Genomic DNA, 10766 nt, shown 5'->3' with positions numbered 1-10766 from the left:
GAATATCCATAAGTTTTGAGTAGTTTCTATATTTTTAGTCATATGTTTCCGCTTCTGCTTCACATTTTCAATATTTAAATTAAATTTAAAAATGACAAGAGTTAATTTCAATAACTAATCTAGTTAAGGTTCAATTTGCCACTAAAGTTGAATATATATATATATATATATATAGTGTACCAAATCTCTGCAACAAATGTAACATACGACATATCTTGAAAGCAATGAAGTTATAAGTATAACAAGATAACAAACACTAAAGGAGTAAAGGGTATAATGATAGACATAAAAGCCAAGATAAATTATTTGTACAAAATAGTGAGATGACTAACTTACAATACCTAAATTTTACTACTCAACCTTAGAACAAGTGATACATCTATATTCACTCACATGAATGAACCAAATATTGTCTAGAAATGTTTTATACACCAAACATTTATTTCTCCTAAAAACCTTAGAGAATCCACATCAAATGGTGTATCCTAATGTTGTGGCTTCAAATTCAGCTTGGAGATCTGTTTTAAATTGCACTTAGTAATCACAATTGCTACAATATTTGTACTTTCGAGATTTGCAATGACATTGCAATTATGACCAACTCGTTATTCAGATACATTTTTCCTACAATTTTAGGCATTAAACGTGACATAATCACAAACCATGAACGCAATCACAATTTAAAACACTTTTTCTCCTTAGTTTCCCTCACAATTTTGAGAGCTTATTGGCAACTCAACATGGGAAACCTTTGTTGTTGGGTTTAGCAGCACAAAAGGCCTTGAAAGAGGTGTTAGTTTAGGTGGCCTCGTACCCGCCACCGGCTGGCCAACAACAAGTGCTGAGATAGCTGCCCATTGTTTCCGCCGCGGCAACAATGGAGCCAGTGTTGACAGTGACAACGATACTCTATGAGATGGAGGAGCACTAGGTAATGAGAAAACTGGAATCTCCCATTGTTGTTTTCTCTGGGATATAGAATTAGCAAATTTTTCTGACTCATTCCAAACATGGCTTAGTTCTCTTTCCGGTGACGAAACCAAAGTAGGTGACAAAGGCACTGATGAAGCACACGACAACCTATACCATTCAGGAAAACTTGACATTGTTGGAGACTAGTCTAAAATATCACAATGCATTGCCCTCTCCGGCGGAGAAGGTAGAGAAAAACCCGAAGAAGATACTGGTGCAAAAGACTCTCTAGTAGTTCCATTTGAATCATTAGATACCCTTGGAAATGTTCTCTTTGATAATGCATCATTTTCTCTCTCATAACAGGTTGATAAAACTTGGTTTTGCTCCGGTGAAGAAATCATAGATGTTGAAGGAAAAGACCTAGTTCGCAATAACCCTAATCCATTCACACTAGAGCTCTCACTTGCACAAAAAGGTGATCCTTTTGGTGAGCAAAGCTCTTCATGCTGCCTCAGGGAAATCCGTGGAATCGAATGAAGCTCCGACGATTCCATTTTCCGGCTAACAATGGCACCAGAATCAATAACATCCTCGACCCTTTGAGAATTTATAATATTTCCTAAATAGAGAAACTCTGAGGTTAGCCTTAGTCTCTGGTTTATATTTATTGCCTCAGTCTCAGAATTTGTAAGAGTCTTATGGATATAATGCTTTCGCCAGAGATAGAGAAAGACCGATATTGCCACCATGACAGTGGTGCATGTAACCGCAGTAATAGCAAGAGAGAGGCTTCTGCCTGAAGAAGTTTTTTTGGGTTGGAGAGAGTGAGGGATATTGGAACATACTCAATATCAAGGTGCTGACCACAATGACTTGCCAACCAAGCCACATGAATATGTGCCCCATGCTCACACCAATAACAACAAAGGCTCATCCCGTGCTCCAGCACGAGCCACTAGACCAACCAGCTCGGTCAGAGTCCTATGCGCCATAGCGCATCAGGTTGAGGCCTTTGACCGAAACAGCATAGCGCATCAGGCTGAGGCTCTAGATCGAAACAGCATAGCTCAGGCCATGCCAAGCATCAGGCATAGTCCCCTCGGTCAGGATGCTCGAGTCAGGCTTATCTCCCTCGGTCAAACTAACACACCAGACTTGCTCAGGCTGATGCACACCGTCTAGGCGCATCAACGATACATGGTCAGGCACATGGCCCTGAACAGAATTGGTGCACAACAATATACGGTCAGGCTCATGGTCCTGACTAGCCTTGGAGTACCAGATTCCTACCAAGGCCTGACTAGCCTTGGCGCACTAGATTCCTACCAAGGCCACAAGGCATACTCGATCAAATTCTATGCACATGGGAAATTAATTGGCACGTGTGTTTCATATGAGCACATTTTGTATATTCTAGAAGATGGCTCACATTATGTTAGGTAAGCAAGTTTGTTAGTTAGTTAATTGGGTTAATTCCCTTTTTGATCACATTGCTTCTGCTGCAAGTAACATTGCTTTTCTATATAAGAAAGCATGTGACTAAGTAATCTACTACTGAAAATACATAAAGAAATCATGAGATACATTGAGTCCAACTTTCGCAATAAGGGATGAGGAGGGAAGAGATGTTAGCAGGGAAATAAGCAAAGGTGGAGAAAGAAGTAGGAGGCGGTGATGGTGGTGGAGGAGAAGGGTAAGGGTAGAATGGGAAAAATGGTGATAATTGGTAAGGAGTGGTGGTGGAAAGTGGTTGTTGTGGGTTTGAAGAGGTGGAAGAAGGGAAGATGGTTGGAGGAAGAGGTGGTTGTAGTTGTGGTTGGTTTGGTGGTTGAGATGGAGGGAGAGAGTCTAATGGAAAAAAGGGCTGATGGAGGATTCTTCTATTGGGAGAAAGAAATGGGATTGGGGAAGAAAGATGATGGGGTTGCCATGAGAAGTGGAAGGAAAAGAAGAAGAATAGTGGGTGCATTTTGTTATGGTTTTGGTTTCTAATATGAGTGAGATGATAGTTTGAGATAGAGTTAATAAAGGTTTGAGAGAAATTATTGGAGAAATGGTAAGATGAAAGTTTTGGGTGAGGATCTTCCCAACTAGAGACATAAGTAAAACCAGTAATTTGTATTTCTAGTAGTGGAAATGATTCTTTTCCAAAAGTTGTGTGGAATGAAGAAAAGAAGTGGATAGCATGTGAGTCTCTATTAGATATGGCAAAATGGGCATTGTTTGTGGTGCGCGCTCGTATAAGACATTCTGTTAACTAATGCGGGTATGCTCATGCCCACTTAAAATTTTGCTGGCGCGGGCTAAACAGGTCATATGGTCCATTTTGTCATTTCTAGTCTCCACAATATTAGAAGAAAAAAAGAAAAAAGTAATTTTGTAATTTTTAAATTTATTTTATTTAAAAATAATTTAAATTTTGAACTATTAATAATTTATCATTATTATTAGTTAATATTGTGTGAGTTATCATACTCATCACATTTAGTCAAGTTATATATATACTTGTGCAACTACTACTATACATCCATATTGAAAGAAGAGACAGAAAGTAAGTATTTATGTGTGAAAAGGTATAATTTATGAAGCATTTAGCGATGAAAGAGTGAAATTATGTGGTGCTGCATCCAGCTAAGAAAGGAAGAGAATATCTCCATTCCTACACGCTTGTCTTTGTGTTTTTAGGAGCTAGACTTCTCAACTAATAGAGAAGAAAGACAAAACAAGATAAAAAATAAAATAAAATAATAATTATATATTCTATTTATAATGATATTTTTATCTTTAAAATTAATATAAAAAATATATCTTTTTCTATAATAATGGAGAAGATACTTGGTAGTATTTTAGATATTACAGCCAGCTGCTAGGTCTACTGCAGATTTGGACACAAAAGTCAAAAAGCACTAGGCTAAGGGAAGAAAAAAAGATTCAATTATGTGCTTTTGTTTTCTTTATAATTTTGTAGGGTGTCAAATAAATACAGAAAAAAATGTATATAAAAATTCTGAACTTCTTAATGTAAAATAGTTCTTCAATGTTGAAAAATAACCTTAAGCTTTTGTTTAGTAGTAAAATTAGAGAAGAGGATAATGTGACAAAAAAGTTCAAGAAAAATATAAACTTTTTTCTCTTTATTTATTAAGAGAGGAGAGAAAGTTGTATGTGACTAATTATAAATTTATCTCTTCTAGTTTGCTAAGAAAGTGAAGAAATTATTATAATTTCGTATGAAATGTTTGAAATATCATTCAATTTTGTTATTTTCTCTATTTGTTAATTTTAAATGCTAGTAAATACACAAGTTGCTTTTAGATATAAAAAAAATTAAAATTATAACTTTTGTTTTTAATTAATAATAAAACAACATTTTTTTTCTTTTCTTTTTATTTTAAGAATATTTTATTCTTTTTGAAGGATAATATCGTCTTTATCTTATCACTTTCTATTCAATCAAATAATGAGCAAGAGAAGAAAATGCAATTTTTTCCTCTTTTTTCATTATTCTCTTATATCAAGTATTATAAAAAATCTACTTTATTTCTCATTTTTCTCTTTCTTCTCATTCTTTTACTTATTTGTTTTTCTCTTCTTATTTTCATTTTTTATCACAAAGATATACCCAACAAAATCTTTTATCCTCTCATGTAATGAGAAAATAGGAGAGGAAGAAGTGAAGGAGAAAAAAAACATCTTTATCTTCTTTTTCCATATGACCAATTAATAAAAATACACTATATTTCTCATATTTTTCTATTCTATTTTTCAATTTTTCTCTCTCCAACGAATGGGACTTAAATTTATAATTTATAACTAAACAAAAATGTCATAAAAAATCATGACCTTTGTTTGAAGGGGAAGCTTATGAGTGATGATAGCTCTTACAAGGAGAGTGGAGCCAACAATCATATTCACATCCCATTTGTTTGAATTCTATTCTGTACCTACTTGACTTTATAATATTCCAATTTTTGACTTTATCTATGTATTGTCATACATATATATATATATATATAGTTAATATATTATTTATCATTTACTTTTATTACTTTTTAAATAGTCAATAATAATTAAACATGGATAATAGATAATATATTAACTGTATATAAAACATATACATTGTTACTGTATACATTTTTTTCCGTAAAAAATTTAGAATTAAATGGCACAAATGCAAAGTTTGTATTTTTTTCAAATATTGCGTATAAATAATTGTGGTGCCACAAGAGTATTTCTTAACTGGAATTTAGAAATTAATCTCTTTTCCATAAAAAAACACTAGTGATATCATTTCTTACCAATTTATTTATCCTACAAATGATTAGAATTAAATCTCTAATTTAATCTTTAAAAATTCAACTATGTATCATTTGTGGCTTTACCAACAAGACATCGGTCTAGTAGAGTAAGGCTTCATTGGATTTTAAAAATCAAGTATTCGGTTCCTGTGAGCGATTCTTGGGGCAGTCATGAACTCCGAAGATGATTAACTCTTTACCCAAAAAGGTGAGAAGATATCTTAGAAATACCAAAAACATATGTAGTTGGGGCTTTGTTCTTTGGTTACCATTGTCCCTTTTCTTTTAATGCATTCTTATGTCTCTAGCAATAATGCAATCTCCACAATATATCATATCTTGTTTGATTTAATTATACTCGTTATTATGTTTGTTTAAGAAATTACATTTATCTCTCTTACATGGGTAGTTAGTGTAGTGTATATATATAATTATGAGTGATTTGTGTAGATTTTAAAAATGTCTCGGTGATTTGTATAATTTCACTAAAACTTGGGAGTCAGTATACTCATTTGCAGTGTTGTAAATATTGGTTCGTCCGGCCGGTTCAATCAGTGAACCTGTCCTAATACTAGTGCAATACAATAATTATATCAATCACACAATCATATCAGTCAAAATTGGCCAAAATCAGTCAAAATCGATCACACCGATCGTATTTCAATTGAACCGTACTGGTCATACTAACCGGTTTTTATTTAAAATTAATTTTTTAATGAAAATAAAAAAAATTAGTTTTTTATTGATTTTTCAAATAATGTTAATAAATATATATGTATATCTAATTTCGCCGGAATGTGGTTTAATTAGTAACCACCAGTTACACCTATACCATTATACTAGTACCCTAATTGATTTAATGATCAGTATAATATTAATAACACTGCTGATTTGAATCAAGAGGATTTTTGTCCGTTAACCCAATGGTTTGGTATGGAAAGTGGGTTATTAATATTTATTTTATTAGTTATTAATTTCAAAATAAAAATTGAAATTCTATAAACGTGTAAATTTTTGTTGGTACATATAAACCTCTAAATAATAAAAGGAAGAAAAAATATATGCACTAACATAAGTAATCATTGTATCATTCGTGTTTAATTATTATTAACTCTTAAAAATACAAATAAATAATAAATAATATACTGACTATATATAAAGCTGGACAGTGATAATACATAGATATTATACTATTTTTTATTGAATGAATACATATGGTCCACCAGCCCAGAGAACAATAATCTCTTTTCAGAGGTAGATGAAGTTAATTTTACTTTTTACTTTTATAATAATAAATAAAGATGAAACTCGTGACATAAATGATTAAAAAACTCAAACATATCACGTAACTTTGGAAATTAACAACAGAAGAAAGTATAATAATATTGAAATGCTAAGTCCGGGAAAAGTTGGTCATCAAGGGAAATTAAGCATAATAAAGACAACCTAGGAAAAACGTCTCTTTCTTAAATAAAAACTGTTTTTTATTAATGGGGCTAAGCACAAAGAGAGACCACAAAAAGTACTAAGAAACAATATGATATTGGTCAGTAAGATAAAGTTTTATTAAATTATCACATATTATACTATGTGAAAGATCAAACGTTTAATTTTTGGGAATAACATTTATTGCAAAAGATAACCATGCAACTCTAAAGAAATAATAAGAAACTTACTTTATTTATGCAAAAAAAAATATACAAAAAAAACTCTGTTTTTTATTTGACTTATATTTGTTCGCATTCTAAAATATATGAGCTATTGCATGTCCTAAAAAAATTAGGGTGGTATTCTCTTTGGTTTCCCTTGGTTATGGAAAAGTCTATTTGACTTATTTTCATTTATAAGTAATGAAAGAAATGTTTAATTGGAACAATGATTACATGCCCCAAAAAATCATATTCTCATATCCCTAGCTAATTAAATTTCAATAAATAATATAAAAATGTTTAGCTTATGTTTTTATAATTTTTTAATTAAACGTGACTTTCTAATTGAATTGAGTCAGACGTGACAAAATTATCCACAATCCATCTAAATTAAATTCATCCAATTCATCCGTTAAAGCTAATGGATTTAAATGGATAAAATCTAATAAATAGTGTTGGTAATGGATGAATTCAAATGTACGAATTATATCTAATGAATATCCATAAGTATGACCATTTGGATGAATACCCAATCCATCCAAAAAAATAAAACAAAAATATTTTTATTTTTTCCATAAAGCAACGTGCCGACCCAATTTTGTCATACATACTCAACATGCAAAATATAAACCAATGCTATTAATATCACATCAATTGTCAAACCGGTCAGAGTACCGATATAGTGGTATGGTGGTTCAAGTATTGGTTCACTAATTAAACTGCATACTAGTGAAGTTAGATATACATATATTTTATACTAATATTAATGTTGAAAAATCAATAAAGAAAACAATAATTATTTTTATTTATACGACTTGTTAAAAATGTATATTGTACATTATGTTTTAGATGTATAAAATGTAGTAGTTGTGTGTTTGATCATCCATACCAATATTTTGGTAAAAATAAATTATTTTTTTAAAAAAATAATTTTAAATGAAACCAGCAGGTATGACTGGTACGGTTCAATTGAAAACCGGCTGGTATAACTAGTTTGCATGACCAATATAAATGTTGTATCGTATCGATATTATGACCGGTTCACTGGTTGAACCGACGGACACAGAGTGGTTTTAGTAACAGTGATATAAACTATTTTCTTTCTAACAAAAAGATTCCTTCAACAGTATTATTTTTTATTTTATTTTTTTATCAAAGCATTCTTTCAAAAAGTTTCAATAAGGATTGTTATAATATTTTTTAAGACATTGAGACACCAAATAGGACAAGCAATCTCCATTATGATGAGTGACTATTAGTATTGTTGTGGCTTTGATGGAGTTGGTGATGATAGTGGCTTCAATTCAGATAGTGCAGTAAACAATGATATGAATGATGAAATGATCCTCTTTTTATCACAACATGGGATCTTAAAAATTTATATGGCAGTAGCACTTACTCTTCACAAACATAAAGCACGCACCATCTTGAAGAAGAGTTAAGATAATATCTACAATAACAAACAAAAGATAACATATAATGATGAAAAAAAATTTGCTCCTTTAAGAAAAGGCAAAGTAATACGAAGAGACTCTACCTAGTGTGGGAGGGTATGCAATCTTATCTTTTAAACAAAGAGGTTGTTTCGAGATATTTAAGCTCATGACTATAAGATAGGTAAAAAATAAGTGATTTTACATTTACATCATGGCTTTAAGCTGCACGTGCACACACCAAAGTAGAGTAAATATGTGAGCACTATATCAATGTAATAAACTGAATTTTTGGGCAAATTTAAGTTCTTGATGTAAATCGATTGAAATATTACAGTTTTGATATACCTTTTAAATTAATTACTAAAATGATTTACTTTTTAGAAAATCGACATCAAGGTCAGCATTTTGTACTAAACTAGGCAACCAAGTTGTAGAATCTCATATTTATTTTTTTCCACCATAAGTCAAACTCAGAAACAACATTGTAATGTTATTATTTTAATGTAACTTTGCTATGTTATGGTTAAGGGTGGAAACAGGTCAGACCGCTTACCAGGGGCCTATTACCTGGCCTATAACAGGCCAGGCCAGGCCAGACTTTCTTCGTAAACAGGCCAGACACAGGCTTTTTGAAAAGCCTATTTAGTTAAATAGGCCAGGCTGTAGGCCATCCAAAAGGTATATTAAGCCTAACAGGCCGGCCTATTTAATTATATTATGTAATATATTCATATTATACAATTTTAATATAAGTAATATTATTATACATATTTAATATTAATATAAAAAATATAATTTAATTGTTAGGGTTAGAAGAACATAATTAAAAGTATGAATATTAACCTATCTAAATGTAGATATGATGGCCTATTTCAAGATGATATAGTAAAACAGGCTTTTAAACATACTAACAGGTCAGGCATAGGCTTTGAAATTTTTTTCAAAACAGGCTAACAGACCAGGCCCAGGCTCCTACATACTATATAGGCTGGGCCTGTTTAAGGCAAAGTCTGGCCTGGCCTGTTTCCGCCCTTAGTTATGGTACAGTGTAACATTTTTTTTCTTCACTCCAAAATTAGCATCCAAGATGTAGATTTTCAATTTTTATAATTTTTTAAGCACATTGGAAATATGATTGCAGAGTTTGGTGTATTTCTTTTTCACAACTTTTTGGTGCATAACTTAGGACACAGTGTCAAACACAACTCAGTTTTGTAATATGTAGTTCTTACAAGTGATTGATTTCCCCATTTTTTAAAACATTCTTGTGTTCCATTAATTACACAACCACTTCTTGATTTACTCAATTATCTATTTATCAAGTTTTGTTCCACCTGTTGGCCTTTTTCTCAGTATGTTTTTTTTGGAAAATTGTAGTTATATTATTAATCAATTATAGAATTATTCACATTATTATTTTATCTAATTGCCCTTTTTGTAAATACATGCAAAATTTTGTCATTGTTGTCTTTTTAAGTTAAGACTCTTTTATATGATCGTGAGATTTAAATTTTCGTTGTCTTTTGTTAGGAAAACACAAGTTCTACTTCAAAAAATCTATGTATACATCGAATATCTATGACATCTTGAACTATTATTGCTTTGACAATATTATATGTAGTATATATATTGTTTCATGTAACTATTTTTCTTTAATTAAGGTTAGATTCTTGTAGGAGAGAAATTTTGTAAGCTTTATATATCTGGGAAAATTGACCAAACCTTTTATAAGATTGCACAACATAAATAAAATAAAAATATATTTGTAATTGATAATATATTAAGTATGAAAATAAGTAATTATATATTGTTATTCCAATTCGTTATCTCTCGTATCAAATAAGTAAGAAAATAAGTATATTGGAGTTTAATTTTAATGCACTTTTCTATCCTGCATTGTGATTTTAAGAATAATTGAGGTGAAAGTGAAACTTTTTTCAATGATAAATGAGTAATAGTATAAAATACAGGATACTTGAAAATTAATCCTAGACATATCTAATGGATTATTTGGAATATGATATGATGTTATAGATATCCAATGTATACATAAAAAAATTATGAACAGAGACTTAGTTTTCCTAGCAAAACTCTTATTCTTTTTTTAGTGGTGCTTTATTTAAGCTTTTATTTGCAAGGTTCATCCAATAGAAGATGATAGATAGCAGTGTTGTGAAATAAAAGTTAGATATTAAGTAAGAAAATAGGTCTCGGGTACATGTTTGATTCCCCTTAAGTAAGGTCTCGGGTTCGAGTCTTGGGTGGAGTGATTTAGCAGCAATGGCATTACTGCTTTGTTACTTATTCCATTATGAATAACAAACTTTTTACTCCATTAGATTCATGCATTAATAATTCATCTGGTCGTATTAATATTTATAAAGGGGTTCTATTTACTCATACTTTACAATTTATACTAGATAAGGCAAATATTGATTTTCGTTTCTGGTGTCATGTACTTGGAAGAG

This window comes from Lupinus angustifolius, chromosome LG13 (assembly GCF_001865875.1).
Source record: "Lupinus angustifolius cultivar Tanjil chromosome LG13, LupAngTanjil_v1.0, whole genome shotgun sequence".
NCBI classification, from domain to species: domain Eukaryota; kingdom Viridiplantae; phylum Streptophyta; class Magnoliopsida; order Fabales; family Fabaceae; genus Lupinus; species Lupinus angustifolius.
This window is presented reverse-complemented; position numbering follows the sequence as displayed.